The sequence below is a fragment of the Neovison vison genome, chromosome 8 (assembly GCF_020171115.1).
Source record: "Neovison vison isolate M4711 chromosome 8, ASM_NN_V1, whole genome shotgun sequence".
Classification (NCBI taxonomy): Eukaryota; Metazoa; Chordata; class Mammalia; order Carnivora; family Mustelidae; genus Neogale; species Neogale vison.
The window spans coordinates 56,163,771-56,180,138 of NC_058098.1; the positions used below are offsets into that span (position 1 = coordinate 56,163,771).

Genomic DNA, 16,368 nt, shown 5'->3' on the forward strand with positions numbered 1-16,368 from the left:
GCACAGCCCCAAACTCACGGCCACCCAGTCCTCACTTCCTTTCCTGGAACTGCCCATGAGCGCTACTTGAGATGGCGACTCCAGTGTTTGCTTAGGAAGAAGATGCCTGTGGAAACACTCCATGATGAAAACTGGAGACTTGAGACTCCGCTTCATAGGGGTTTGGTCTAGATTTTCTAGGATAACTCACCACACTGGGGGAAATGAGCTCATCTGGTCACTGACCTGACATGGCAATGACTCTGGGCAAGGGCGCCAAGGAAAACTCTCCAGAAGACAGCCACTCCTTTGCGGCTTTGGTGGCAGTGCCACAGGGATGATGGGTCTGTCCGCCAGTACCTTCTCATATCCACAGAGTGTAAATATCAAAAGAAGCCACACCCCCTGGGATGTGCATAGGGTATCTTCATGGGTGTCTTGACCTGATTTGAGTCAGTAAAGAATTTTTTAAACCAAATCCCATTTGAGAAATGGGTGGCTGTTCTTAAAACTCCGACTGGGTAGAGAGTCCATCCTGGAACCTCAGAGCTGAGGAAAGCTGGCTGAAAACAGCAAGACTCATCCAAGAAGCTGTGATGGAGGCACACCCATCCTGTACTTGTGGCTGGCTGCCAAAGTAGATTGGCTCCAGGTGAGTCACTGGCAAAGAGCCCTCCTTCCTGTTCTGCATCAGCAACCTGTGCACGGGTCATGAGCTGCTGGAGCAAGGTCATGGTGTAGAGTTGGAAGGACACCAGGAGGCTTTTGCAATCTGATGATATTCCTGGGCTCAATGAATTCTTCCATCCAGTCTCGTACTTCCAGGAAGCTTGCTCGCCTGGCTTGTCTCCAGGTGCCTTGATGGGCCTCTCGTTTGACACTGAGCAGCTAACTCTACACTGCCTCTGTCCCTGCCTCCGTCCAGGAGACCTTACTGTATTGCTAGCTGGCCCAAAGGATCATCAGAGTCTCAGCTTCCCCTCCTCCACTCACACAGTTTCTTTCACTTGTAAATAAGAAGTGAGATTATCCTGTAAACTAGGAAGAAAACACACATTTGTTGCTACCAGGAATATCTAAATTTACTTTAATCCATAACAATTCATGATAGGGGGGAAAGTAGTTTTACTTTTCTAAGAGTCTTCTTCCAGATCGTTCATTTCACCCTGGTAACCCTTAGGACCAGGTAGGCACTAGCCCAATTACCTCCACTCAACGCTAAGAATAACACAGCCCCACAGTGATTCCTTTGAAGGACTCCAGAAAATTGGTGACAACACTGACGTCTGGTCTCCTGCTTTTCATTGTGGGGTTCTTTCTACCAACCGTCCTTAATTTATTTATTCAGTATAGCAACTGAAATGAAAAAGTTCCTAGCACATGCCATGGAAGAAACAGGTTTCTAGTCTTCTCTCCCACTGTCTGCCCACACAAACCATCTGTCCAGCCACACCAAAACAGCATCGCGCTTTCTGCCTCAGCACCTTTGCTCCTGCCGTGTCACTTGCTTGAACGGCCCTCCCCCAATTCTGTGTTCAGTGAAACGTAATCATCCTTTCAGTCCAAGCTCAACTGTCCTCTGTTCTATGTTGTCCTCCTGATTATTGCAGCAGGAAATAATTGCTCTTGCTGGGGGTGCCATTACTTAAAAAAAAAAAAAAAAAAAAAAAAAAGCAACTTTGAGGCTATCATATATTGCTTTGGATCACAATTTTTTACAAGTGAATTTTATCCCCCCAAGTAAACTGTGGGCCCAGACAAGGCAGAAACTGTGCTCCCCACAGCGTCCTACATATAATAGAAGCTCAGTTTTTATTGATTAAGTGAGTCATGGGGACTTTATTTATTTTTTTTAAAATCATCCTTTTTTTTTTTTTAAGATTTTATGTATTTGATAGAGAGAGCGATCACAAGTAGGCAGAGAGGCAGGCAGAGAGAGAGGGAGAAGCAGGCTCCCTGCAGAGTAGAGAGCCTGATGCGGGCCTCAATCCCAGGACCCTGAGATCATGACCTGAGCCAAAGGCAGAGGAATAACCCACTGAGCCACCCAGGCACCCACGTGGGGACTTTAAATGGCTTCTCCAAGGTTTCACAGTATTGGGACTTGAATTCAGAACTCCCAAATCTGGTCCTCATGTTCTTTCTACCATGGCATGCTAAAAGGAACATGGCTTCTACTGTGAGGCGCTTTTCTACAAGTCAAAAATGGTTGAAAGCTATCCATACAACTCAATCTAACTAACCCAAAGCATAGTGAGCTGCTCAAAGAACAGAATAGCTTAAGTGGTTGGGCTTGAAAACCTGGACTTCCTACGCTATTTCTAGCATGATATAAGTAGCCCTCTCCCAAAGATGTATGGATAGCTGGCTTTCAACCATTTTTGACCTGCAGAAAAGCTTGAGTCAATGTGAAAATAAAGTATGGCGGCCATTAAGGTGCCTCCATGGACCACATGAAGCAAAGGATGAGAGGGTGACCAAGCATTGTCATCTTTCCATCATCTGCATGCCATTCTCCAGCAGCATTGACTAAGCACACTCTGTCTGCCCATGGTGCGCTGGTAGATGTGGGTACAGAAGTAACACAAAATCTCTATCCTTATGAGATGCCAATCTAGTAACCATCTATGGCTATGGCTATAAACAATTTAAGTAAAAATCTTAGGGGCGCCTGGGTGGCTCAGTGGGTTAAGCCGCTGCCTTCGGCTCAGGTCATGATCTCAGGGTCCTGGGATCGAGGCCCACATCGGGCTCTCTGCTCAGCAGGGAGCCTGCTTCCTCCTCTCTCTCTCTGCCTGCCTCTCATCTCTCTCTGTCGAATAAATAAATAAAATCTTAAAAAAAAAAAAGGAGGTTTTTAAAAAAAAAAATCTTAAATTTACTAGACAATGTTTCTCACTCTTCCTTTTGTTTTATCTGAAGAATTAAATTTAGAATAGAACTCCAGGCATCATTCTGTAAATGACATGTAAACTCAATCTGAATGCAAAACTGTAATAAAATAGAGACAATTATGCTTATTCAGAACATCTCAGGAAGCTGTTTGGGATGGGAAATTTCCAAGGTACTGCTGAGGCTCCCAAAGGGGCTGCTCAAAGAACAACAGAAGTTTACTCACCTGCCATCAAAGAGGATTGGGTGGAGTTAACAGCAGAGCTCTTCTTCTGTGGAGCACAGGGTACAAGTTTGGGTCAGAACTAAATTATTCAAGCCAATAGAAAGATCCTATCCTCTTTCACTTGTGGTTGTCAGGCTCTCTTTAAGTAAATATGAAGCACATATTTAAAGAATCTGGGTTTGAAGCAATACCAGACTGGCTCATTAAGGCAGCTATCTGCCTCAGTCTAGTCTTATTTATCTGTATCATTTTACTTCTCCGGGGGAATGGACCACTCCTTGGGCAGTAGCAGAAACCACAGTGGAACCTAGTCTTTCATCCTATGCATTAACATCCCATTGCTAATAGCAATTCATACCATTTGTTTATTTATTAGTGACAATTATCTGCATTGCTCAAATGACTTCCACATACAAATTAAATATTAGGATATTAGATAAACAACATCAGTTTTCAGAAGGCCATACATCCTTGAAGTACATAAGAGATTCAAGGAATCAAGCAAAGACCAACAGCCTACTTCCTACCAGGCACTGTTCTAGGTACTAGATGTCCCAGTCGGTAAGCCCAAATATCGTTCATTCAGAAGACTACTCTGATATACAAGCCAAGAGATGTTTTTGTGGAAAGATAAAACTGATATTCAGGACAACATCTTTACAAAACTATAGACATACCCTAAATAGCTTTAGCTCCCTTTAAAGAACTCACAATGAGTTCTTTCTCCCTGCAGCTACCTAAATTGCTATTGCATTTATTTTGTTCATGTCTGTGTCACTTATTGGTATGACCAATTTATAACTCAAAGAGTAAAGTACAATTTCCTCTTACATGTTCTAAAATTACATTTTTCAAAGTTCAAGGGCTCCTTCTCCCCCTTTAGTTTCAGTGTTGGATAATCTGGTGAGTCATTCCTGATTACACAGTATATGAACTTCCTATTTTCATAAAATTTAATCACTTTCTTGTTCAGTCTTCTTTCCAAAGTGCTTTACCCCAGGCAGTAGGTTGCTTGTCCTCAAGTCATTTCTGAGGCCTTTCTGGAACTTTCCTAGTTCTTAATGTTTGTATTGATGTGTATGGTTTCCAAGAGTAGGCAATAAGCGGGTGAGGTGTAGGCTACCTTGATTCTATATATATCCAAATTGATGCCTACATAATTCTTTAATAATAAACAAGCCAGTATCTCTCACAACCATTTGTCATCAATCCATGTTTCCTATCCAGACATTGCCTCGCTGTCTGCACTTCCTTACTGCAAAAACAAATAAACAATACAGCCCTACTGCCTCAAACACCTGTCTAGAACATTCCTTTAAAACTCCTTGTCTGCTGCTCCATTCTCTTCTCTGATTTTGGTTTTCTGTCTACACCTAAGCACTCATCTATGTACTCAAAGAAAACAAACAAGCAAAACAAAATAAAAACCAACATATCACTCCTATCGTCCTGCAAAATACCAAACAACAAACCCTCTCCTTATTCCCCATGAATTTACATATTCTCTTTAACATATTTCTACTCCCTCACTAAACTCCATTTTCTCTTCTGTGCTGTAAAGGTTCTTTTACATCTTTTTTTTTTTTTTTTTCACAGTGTACATGTTAAAAACACAACAACAACAAAAAAAGACTTCTCAGTCTCTGGCTAATGTGTAGCCAGTGCAGTGAGGAGAAAATAGGTCTCACAAGCCAAATAAATTTTAACAATTAACTGTGCATGGAACTTAAAAATATAGCTTTTGACATTTCATGCTTCAAAAATGTCAATTGTGAAAGTTGCATTTAGGTAATTAACTGCTTTTAAACTAGACTCTCTACAATGTTAGATATGATTTAGCATGGCACCTTGTGTGTAGGAAATGTATGATAAATAATTGATGAGGCTTTACTCTAATAAGTACATGAGAAATATTGCACTATCTTGCAGATTATACTGTTTAATGCAGATGTCTGGTGGAAGTTTAGTTAACTCTGTGAATGTTTTTGATGGATGAATGGAAATCATGTGGTGGACTGATGAAAAATGGATAGAGTGTATGGGTTTCAAATTTTCAGGATGTAATATTCCCTTTGGGACCATCTAGATAGCCTGTGGTCTAGTATTCTGTAGAATGAATACGAATATGACAGCAACATACATTTAGAAAAATTAATTAGTTCTAAAAACTGATGCTTTTAAGTGTTTCTTTAGCAAGCCTTCAAAAAAGGCAGCTCTGTACCCATGCACTCAGGAAAAGCTTTAATAAAAAAAAAGATGAAAATCAGTAGTACAGGTGGTTCAGGGTTTCTTCAATCTTTCACTGAACTGCTGTCAATTCTAAATACTTTTTGTCTAGTTTAGAGAGCCATGACTGCCCTTGAAACTCCCCAGAGAAAGCCTCTACTGGGTTTTCTTTTTCTTTTTCAGATTTTGTATTTATTTATTTGACAGAGAGAGAAAAAGAGTACACACAAGCTGGGGGAGCAGCAGAGGGAGAGGAAGAAGCAGGCTCTCTTCAAGCAGGGAGCATGATGTGGTGCTCAATCCCAGGACCCTGGGGTCATGACCTGAACTGAAGGCAGATGTTTAACCAACTGAGCCACCCGCGTGCCTCTCTACTGGGTTTTCATCTTGAGTTTTCTAGTGACAAGTTCAGTGCCAGTTGGGCTGTGTAGAGATGTAAGTGGGATCTTTGCCCTTACATGTTCAGGCCACTAAGCAGGTGGTCTCATATTTCACTGAATTCAGAGGGACAAATGTTGACTCAAGCACAAGGATGAAGATTGCCAAGTCTAATATTCTAAAATATGGAATTAGTCAATGGCTAGGAACTCATCCACACATCAGTCTGGAAAGATAAGTCAAATACAGAATGTTTTCTTTTTCTACCTTAAATATCTCCACTAACTGACTAGACAGTACCATGCCAGTTGCTAATTTTAGAGGCCTTGGACTCGTTTTTACAGTATAGACATAAACTAAATATGAGGTCCAAAAAGGCGAGTTTTTTTAGGACATAACTAAAAGTCTGTCAGAAGCTGTCTCTTGTTAGTGAGAAGACTGTTGGAATAGAAGAATGTAATAAAAACCAACTGTCCTTCCCAGCTGACTTAATTTTTGAGGAGACCTTAAAAAACCCAGACGTGAGACCCGTGGCTTGAGAGAAGCCCAAATGAATTCCTCCAACATATTTATATTCAAGCTTGACCCTGAGAAGATCTTCATTTTCTGCTCCAAGAACGCTATAGCAAATGCACCTTCCTCCTGACTGGGCCTCTGGAAGGCAGTATATCCTCCAGGGGCACTGATCATCTCAGAGCAGTCCATATAGGTTCTATAAATCTTCTACAGAATTTAATATCCCATCAGCTCCTATTTACAAAGCTCTTTGGTACTTGTCTGCAGACTTTATGGTTCAGGATGAAAATGCTTAGGATATACAGTCTCCCAGAATGTTCACTGTTTTCCTTTTGCTGTTTAGAAATAGGAAGCTTACCAATTTTTTAAAATATTTTATTTATTTAATCATTTATTTGAGAGAAAGAATGAGAGAGTACAAGTGGGGGGAGGGACAGAGGGAGAGGAAGAAGCAGGCTCTCCACTGAGCAGGGAGCCCGACGTGACACTCGAACCCAGAACCCTGGATTCGTGACAAAGGCAGATGCTTAACCAACTGAGCCACACAGGAGCCCCAGAAGCTTATTAATTTAAAGCAAAGGTCCACAGAATGCACATCATCCTTCAAGTAATTTGGTAATACCTGCCAAATTTTAAAGTGGGGAGAGAATATGGGGAAGATGAAAGAGGTAGCAGCATAGCTTTAAATCTCCCCAGGTCCCTTCACAAAAACAGAATAACTAGACAGCAAAACCAAAGCTCCTTAAATATTTATAGGAAAGCTAGGTGACAAAGTATCCCCATAAATTTCAAACATAAACAGACGGGGATAGTCACAAGACCTGCAAATTATCAGCACCTATGTAAGAAGAAGCAAAGGGAAGATACAGTGTATCCAGAAGCTCTGAGAGCAGGGAAGCTTAAGAACAGCCAGCAGGTATTCACTGGAAAGCATGGTGGGTCAACATGATGAAAACAGCTAAGTCTAGAAATTTGTACTTCATAGTGGGTGACTGCATGGAGCCCGCAGTAAGAAGGACTGAATGGGTTGAAGTTGTGTCAACCCTATGAACTCTTTAGACTGACCAGCCAGGGCATCTTTCCAAGAGGGCCCACATTGCGGAGGATCTTGTGGGAGTAAAACCAAAACTGAGCTGAACTAGGACAAGAGAGACAAAAGAAGAGAAATTTCAGATAAAAATCGGGAGAACACAGCCAGCCACCTTGTTCTTGAGCACTTCATGAAAACAAGAGGGACCTCCATGAAGTCAGTTTTCCTAACTTCTTAGTCATGCCCTTAACCAAACCATGCTTCTTTCTAAAAGTTCAGGAAATCTAATTTTACATAGAAATGAACAACAGAAAAAAAATGAAGCTCAGATTTCACAGAAACATTAGGAAAAAAAGAAATGAAGGGGCAGAATGATATTCCTACAGACAATGAAATCACTTCAGAAAGGCAAGTCCTTAAACAGGATCAGAACAGTAACCCACCATTTCAAAATGAAGTGAAAGACATTAGGACAGTTGCACATGAAGGGATAACATAAATCCAAATTAGGAAAAAATCAGAAATGAGGAGACAGAATTCAGAAGAGAATTAGAAATAAAAGAAAAATTTATTTCAGAAGTAAAAATAAGATCAATTCCTCATTCCCATTTATAAATGCACCAAAAGTCACAAAACACCTAGGAATAAATGCACCAAAAGTCACAAAACACCTAGGAATAAACTTAACCAAAGAGGTAAAAGATCTATATTCTGAAAATTATAAAACACTTATGAAAGAAATTGAAGAGGACACAAAGAAATGGAAAAACACGCCATGCTCATGGATTGGAAGAAGAAATATTGTTAAAATGTCCATACTACCCAAAGCAATCCACACATTTAATTCAACCCCTACCAAAATAGCACCAGCATTTTTCACAGAACTAAAACAAACAATCCTAAGAACGTGTGGTACCAAAAGAGATCCTGGATAGCCAAAGCAATCTTGAAAAAGAAAAGCAAAGCTGGAAACATCACAATTCTGGACTTTAAGTATTATAACAAAGCCATAGTCATCAAGACAGGATGGTACATGTTAAGAAACACAACAAAAAGAAAGACTTCTCAGTCTCTGGCTAATGCGTAGCCAGTGCAGTGAGGAGAAAATGGGTCTCACAAGCCAAATAAATTTTAACAATTAACAGTGTCTTCTGTGCATGGAACTTAAAGGTTTTGACATATGCTACTTTGGAAAAATGTCTCTTCATGTCTTCTGTCCATTTCTTGACTGGATTATTTGTTTTTTGGGTGAAGTTCTTTGGATACTACCAACATTATCAACAATAGCCAATTTAGGGAAAGAATCCAAATGTCCACTGACTGATGAATGAATAACTAATACACACACACACAGGAATATTACTCAGCCATCAAAAAAAGAATGAAATCTTGCCTTTTGCAATGACGTGGGTGGAGCAAGAATATATAATGCTTAGCGAAATAAGTCAGTCAGAAAAAGACAAATACTGCATGAAGTGGGTGGGGGATGGGGTAGATGGGGGATGGGCATTAAGGAGGGCACTTATGATGAGCACTGGGTGTTATATGTAAGTGATGAATCACTAAATTATACTCTGGAAACTAATATTACACTATATGTTAACTAACTATAAATAAAAACTCAAAATTTAAAAAAAGAAGTAAAAATGAAATTACAAGGAACACAATAGCAAATAATTATAACAAATAAACCTTAAAATGAGTATAAGGTAAAAATGAGGGGAAATATCTCTAAAATCTACATGAAATGAAGAAAGAAAGAAAAAGGATCAAGAGAAAGGGACCAATATTGACAGTAGGCAAAGAAGACCCAACATACAATAATGGGAGTCCCTGAAGAAGAGACCCAAAGAACAAATACTTCTTTTGAAAATATTCAAGAAACTTCCCTGAAATTAAAAAAGAAAAAAAAATAGAACTACATATAGAAAAAGTATATCATGTACCTGGGCATATTGATTCAGAATGATGTACACCAAGACATAGTCTGATAAAATTACTGAATTTTTAAAAAGAAAAAGCTCTTCGGGCATGTAGTTTTTCAAAGACAGTGATTTAAAAGGGAAAGAAAATTAGGTTAACATCAGATGTTTCAACAATACTTATGTCCAAGGAAAATAGAATAATATATTTAAGATTCATAACTAAATGTGAGCTAATGATTTTATATCTAGAAAAACCAACCTTCAGGTGCAAAGGTCTCCAAGTATTAGGGCCATGTAAGAACACAGGAGACATTGTTTTTGTGAACACTTCCTGGGTATCTACTAGTAAACAAGCCCTAAACCAACTAGAGACACATCAATACCAAGAATAGTAGTCAGTGTTAAATATATAACTACTTGAAGAATCAAGATTAAGTGAGGGGTAGATGGGAGTGAGTAGTGTATGCAATGGTTATATACTCTGACAATGTAGATATATAGTAGAGGCAAAAGAAAAGAGCGAATGAAAAAATGTAACTTTGGGGCTCCTGGCTGGCTAAGTCTGTGGAGCATGCAGCTCTTGATCTCAGGGTCCTGAGTTCAAGCCCCACATTGGGAGTAGAGCTTACTTAAAATAAATAAATTAATAAATAAATAAAAATAAAGACTGACTTTTCAAAAGAAGCTTTTATTTATTTATTTATTTGACAGAGAGGGGCATAGCGAGAGAGGAAACACAAGCAGGGGGAGTGGGAGAGGGAGAAGCAGGCTTCCCGCTGAGCAGGGAGCCCAATATGGGGCTTGATCCCAGGACCCTGGGATCATGACCTGAGCCAACGGCAGAAGCTTAACGACTGAGCCACCCAGGTGCCCCAACATATATATATATTTTTAAATGTAACTGTGGGCGATCATATTGGTGGTGGTAGTACTAGTATTATTTTTCTGAGCCTCTTATACTTGTAAAAACCTATGGTACTAAATTCAAACTGGAAATATCTAAATGAGCTCATGAAGTATTTTATCTTTAAAAACATATGGTTTGGGGGGGTGCCTGGGTGGCTCAGTGGGTTAAAGCCTCTGCCTTCGGCTCAGGTCATGGTCCCAGGGTCCTGGGATGGAGTCCTGCATCGGGTTCTCTGCTCAGCAGGGAGCCCGCTTTCACCTCTTTCTCTCTCTCTCTCTGCCTGCCTCTCTGCTTACTTGTGATCTCTGCCTGTCAAATGAATAAATAAAATCTTTAAAAAAAAATAAAAAAGATTTAAAAAACCCATATGGTTTGGGGCATGTAGTTGGTTCAGTAGGTTGAGTATCTGACTCTTAATTTCGGTTTGGGTTATGATCTCAGGGTTGTGGGATTGAGCCCCACATTGGACTCTGCACTCAGCAGGGAGCCTGCTTGAGATTCTCTCTCCCTCTCTCCCTCACCCCTCTCTGAAATAAACAAATATATCTTAGACAAAACAAAATCCCATACAGCTATTTCCTAGCTCTGTCCACTGAAAAATCTTGGAAACTGGGAAGAACACAGTAATGATGAACACAGCTTGTGCCTAGACTATGGCTTAAAATACCATTTCCTGCTTTAAAAAACAAAAAAATCAGAGCTTGTTGGAGAAATGGCAGATTCCAAGTCTGGGGCAATAGACATACAGAATGAGGCTAGAGTGTCTTGTCATATCAAATAGCAAGGAAGCTATCAAAGACCACTAGGGCCATGTCAAAAGGACTCAAGTTACCAATGGAAGAGGCTCTCACTGGCCAAAGATGGAACAAATTGAGCTGTAGTGAAGATAATGATTGTAATGACTTGAAACTCATAAAATAAATTGAATACATGAATTCATAATAACCAAAATAAGAAGCCACGTTTGAAGATAATGGTAGAGTTCATTATCTTTGAAACTGGTAAGTAAAGGGGAAAAATTAGCATTTACTTTTCTTTTACTATCTGAATTGTACCATTAGGTTTAAGCAAATAATAGAATGAGGAAATATCTTCCATAAATATTCCAACTAATAAGTGAAAATGAAATAACATAATTAGAATATTCTGGGGGCACCTGGGTGGCTCAGTGGGTTAAAGCCTCTGCCTTCACCTCAGGTCATGATCCCAGAGTGCTCGGGTCAAGCCCCATATCAGGCTCTCTGCTCAGCAGGGAGCCTGCTTCCTCCTCTCTCTGTCTGCCTCTCTGCCTACTTGTGATCTCTGTCTGTCAAATAAATAAATAAAATCTTTAAAAAAATTAGAATATTCTGCAGCCCACAATAAATGAATGGATCTAAGCACCGAACATCAGTAATTGCTAAAGTCACAAAGAGAGACAGCTAGCCTTTATGTAGTTCCTGATGTACCACTCATCATCTTGCCAAAAGAATCAAACCTGAGTCTCATCAAACCTCCAAATCCAGCCATCAGTTTGCAGGAAACTGGAGGACAGGGGAACATGCTGAGCCATATCCAGAATACATAGTTGCCAACATTCAGACTGTAGGAAATTCCACTGATCAAATGCTGAGTTGTTCAGTAGAGAAGTTGTATGGAAAAGAAAAGGGTGGAGGGGAAAACTATATGCCTGAAGAGGTATAAAAGACTTATAAGGGGATTTTTTTAATAGACAAAACAAAAGTATCACATTTATGGATGCCACTTGGGTGATAAAACCATGAAAAAATAGAAGAAAGTGATGTCTACAGATGTCAGTACCACGATTAGTTTCAGAGGGAGGTAGTTGTGATCACACTTCACTTGGAGGGATCTGGACATGGATGACAGTCTGTTTCTTGATCTGGGTGATGGTTAAAAGGGTGCTTATAACAATCCATTAAGCTCTGTAACTGGTTTGGTTTTCTGTATTTGTGTTTTATTTTATAATAAAAAGAGGCTTTAAAGATTTTAAACATATATATCCTTTGGCCTAGCAATACCACTGTTAGGAGTTTGTCTTGAAGATAAACTCACAAAAATATGCAAAGATATATGTATAGGTATGCCCACTGCAGCACTGTTTTTAGTAAGTAAAAAGTTTGGCGGGGTGGTGGAAATGAGTATCTGTTAGGTAGGAACTCACTGAATAAATTATGGCACATCTCTACAGTGGAATATTATGCAGCCAAGAAAAATTAAGATCGGTCTATATAGGTTCCCAGACATATCACTAAATGAAAAAAGGCAAAGTATAGAACAATATCACGATGATCCCATGTTTTTACGCACATGCACACACACACCCATTGTATTTGTGTTAAAAATACTTGTAATAATATCTAAGAAATAGTTAAACTCCTTACTTTTGCAGTTGAGGTGGGACTAGGGATGGAATCATAGGGTGAGAATTTGTCAATTTATATGCTTTTATATGTTTTTAAAGTATGTGCATAAGTGTTTTTTTTTTTTATATTGGTCCTTGATAGTCCTCTCAAAAAATGAGTAATAGACCACAGGTAAGACCTATTAACAGAGAAAAGGCCACATTCTTCCTTTATGAGATAATGGAGTGGGCCTTTCTTTCCATAGACTCTCTGAATTGTGATAAAAAATGGTCACTGACTGTGGCTGATTTTGGAAATCCCAAGTAATAAAAATCTATTCTTTCCACTCTTTGGTACAAAATCAAGTATTTTTGAAGCTCAGTTTCTAAAGAAGTGAAGTCAAGTGCCTGACATGTCATAACAGATCCACAGTAAATATAGTGGAAGCCATTCATTCAACAACTACTTGTTGAAAACTATATAGTAAGCACTATGATATACACTGGGGATACAAAAGAGAACAAGAAAGATAAAGTCTCTGCTCTCATTGAGCTTGCATCCCAATGAAACATGTAAATGAGTATATCCTTCATTTATTCAAACCGTTTGCCTATTGGCTAAGATAATCTGGGCTGCTTATTGCCACATAGATAATGTAAACAAAAAAGCCATTAACTGATGAATAAAAGACACCATGGGCATATAGATTTCTGGAGCACTTTTCCCCCAAAAAATGTATTTTTGGTTTTGAAGATGACAGCCTCTTATTTCTATGCTATAAAATTAAGGGAAGAATAAAATAAGTTGAAGGGGTTGACAGCTCTTAAGATGGTTCCCAATGATACTGCTTCCCTGGTATTCTCCTCCCTTGACTATGAGCTGGTCTTGGTGACTTGATTCTGATAAATAAAATACTGCAAAAGCCAGTTCCAAGACTAGATTACAAAAGACTGACTGCCATTCTCCTTGTATATTCTCTTGGCGTTCTCTCATGCACTGGCTCTGAGGGAAGCCAGCTGCAATGCGTTGGGAGCCGTGGACAGGCTCACGTGACACATGGCACCAAACTGAGAGTCTCTGGCCAACACACAGTGAGAACTGAGGTCCTCGATCCAAGGGCACCTAATGAGCTGGGAGAAGGATTCTCAGCCCCTGTGACAAAGGCCTTGACTGCAGTCTTGTAAGAGACAGAGGCCCTTAGCAGGAGGACCCAGCTACGCTGCACTTGGATTCCTGACAGAAATAAACTGTGAGATAACAGTGTTGTCCGTCTGAGCTTTAAGTTTTGAGATATTTGTTACACAGCAATAAATAACTAATACAGTAGACTAAACCCCATCTCCCTTTGGAAGTAGACCACATAAGGCCAAGACATTTGCCTTTGAGAGTGCTGTCACACAGGGTGGACAAAGTCAAGTCGTGGTGGTTTTTAAGGAGCACATGCCTCTGTTCTGCTTTGCTTTTTGTTTCAACTTCTCTCCAGAGAGCTGACCTTGAGCTGACCTTGTCTTCTCTGAAGGCTCTCAGTTCAAAATGGGCTTTTTTTACACATTGATTTTGTCACCTTTTCTGGAAATGAGTTTTTTCAATCTCACATTTTATTTGAAAACTGCAGTTTGCAAATATTTTAGTAAAGAATCATCCCAGACTCGATTTATTCCTTTACAGACTTATTATTTTCTGCAGTCCTCTGCTTTTCTCTACTGTCTGCTTTCCTCTACCTTTCTTTAGAGCTTCTGTTAATTCTTCCAGCTTTTGGATGAAGCATAAGAAACTACTTGAGTAAGACCTCATTTTGCTCCCATATTTCAACATCCTTTTCTTTTCTTTTTTGGTGGGAACTCCATCTCTTATATTGTAGTCATTGTTCTGAAAGTTTTGTGTATGACTTCCTTTTATTTCTCATTTAATTAAGATGGAAGGAAAAAAATCCACTTTAAGAGATAGACCATATAACTACTTTTAGTAGTTTCTATTGGGAGAAGAATGCTTGCATTGCTGTTTCTAGAATTTTCAAAATACTTAGTTCTTTGAATAGCATAGGTAATCCAGTTCAGGAAGCTTTAAATTAGAGGGGGGTTTCCTCCCCTCAGACCCTAGAATGGCAATTCCTTGGCTCTATCGGAGGATTCATAAAGATAAGAGGGAAAGGAATATTTGGAGTACCATTTTACTTTGTTTTCCAAGTTCTGAGAAAGACTATTTGGAGTGAAGTATGAAGTGACTCAAGGATTATTTTGACTGAATCAAGAATATAGACTCTCTAAATTATAAATCATCATCATCACCACCACCACCACCACCACCACCACCACCACAAAACAAACAGAAAATACATTACTTTTCCTCCTAAAATATTTAAAGAGAAAAGCCAGCCATAGCAGGAAAATGGCCTTAGAAGAAGATGGTAATTTCCATCTGCTACCAAGAAAAACACACATGAGATTATGTCCAATAAGTGCTTTCAGAGATCCCAAAAGCAAGCAGCCTTTCCTGGAAGGTTTTCAGTTGCACTGATATTTTGCCTCTTTCTAAGGGGAAAGATCTATACGATCTATTTTGCCCCTTTCCAAATACGGCACAGCCCTGAAGCAACAGACGTCCTCTTCACCTGATAGCAGCAGTAACACCAAAGACAATTACATAAAAGATCTTCAAATTTTTATTTGTTTTGTTTTATTAACAACTTCAAGAAGGTACATGGCTCCCAGAGAAGCTGACCACAGACTTGGTCCTCTGGCTATGGGTTTTTACTTAAAGTTGCTCCTCAGGGCAACACAGACAACCTAAATATGTACACTTAAGGATGAGAGACACCCCTTTCCGACTTTAAAGAAAATATTCAGGGATTTGGGAGAAGGCACATGATGTTTTTCAAAGTAGGGTAGGTGCAGAAAAGGCAATGATAAGGAGGGCTGGCAAAAGTAAACCCACGGTGAATTCAGCCCCTAGAAAGTGGATTTCCTACAGTGTGTTAAGACTTGTTTAGGCTTAGTTTTAATAAATGATAAAGAGACACAAATTAAACTAGTGGCCAGCTTACCACTGATGATTCCTTAGAGTTTTTAGAGTATATAATGCAATTTAAACTTGGAGCCCCTGTGCTGTAGGGCGGACAGGAAATCCACCTCGGATAAGTGGGAAGTATCTTTACACACTTACTGAGGGCTCTGGCAGGGACCAGGCACCTTAAGAAGTGCCAGGACCTCTGGAGGCCCTTGCCATCATTACTCCACATGAGTAAATCTCAAAGTGCATTTCTAGAAAAGAGGGGCTCTTCAGCAAAGATGCAGCCTTCCTGAGGCTTACATCGGAAGGGTACTGCCAAGAAGCAGGATGACATCCTTGCTGTTTCTGGGAGAACAGATCTCTTTAGTCTGGAAAATACAAGGATTTATTTGGAACTAAAGTTTGGAAGTCCAACCCCTACATCTCTCCTGAGGTAAAAACATGTAAGCCAGACAGAATGGGAGAGGGAAAGGGAAAAATACAGAGAGAGAACATAAATTGCCATTTCTCAAAAGTGTCTCTCACCAAATTCCTTTCATCTTAGTGTCTATTTTGGAGTCGAGGAAACTGAGACACAGGCATAATATAATGACTGAGGGCATACAACCCATTACCAACAGAGCTGGCTCCCTCTGCTATATCCTGTGCCTCTTTGTTTTTCTAATTTCCAACCTCTGTTCTATTTGAAATTGCCCTTGTTAATTGGTACTTGTGTTTCTGCACCTAGAGTTTTAGACATATTTGGAAACTTCTTTTAAACATGTTGATCCGCTCAGGGCTGAATTATTTGTGACAGCAAGAATAACTCCACCCTGGGGCATATCCAACAGGATGAGGGATTCAGGAATAAATCATGTGGTGTTCCATTCTTCCTGGCTCTTGATGTTTTTACACAGGAGAAATCAGCTTCCCAGTATCCCAGAGGCCTCAAAAGG

At 39.7% G+C, this 16,368-nt stretch overlaps 1 long non-coding RNA gene across 1 annotated transcript in view; it reads right to left on the reverse strand.

Moving 5' to 3' along the window:
* Positions 1-1,039: 1,039 nt before the first annotated feature.
* LOC122916367 overlaps positions 1,040-16,368 on the reverse strand; it is a 31,150-nt gene continuing 15,821 nt past the window's right edge. Inside the window, exons 3-4 of the long non-coding RNA XR_006386169.1 lie at positions 3,098-3,143; positions 1,040-1,623 (exon numbers count right to left, since the gene is read on the reverse strand). This is a non-coding gene — a long non-coding RNA (uncharacterized LOC122916367). The remainder of the gene's footprint in view (positions 1,624-3,097; positions 3,144-16,368) is intronic.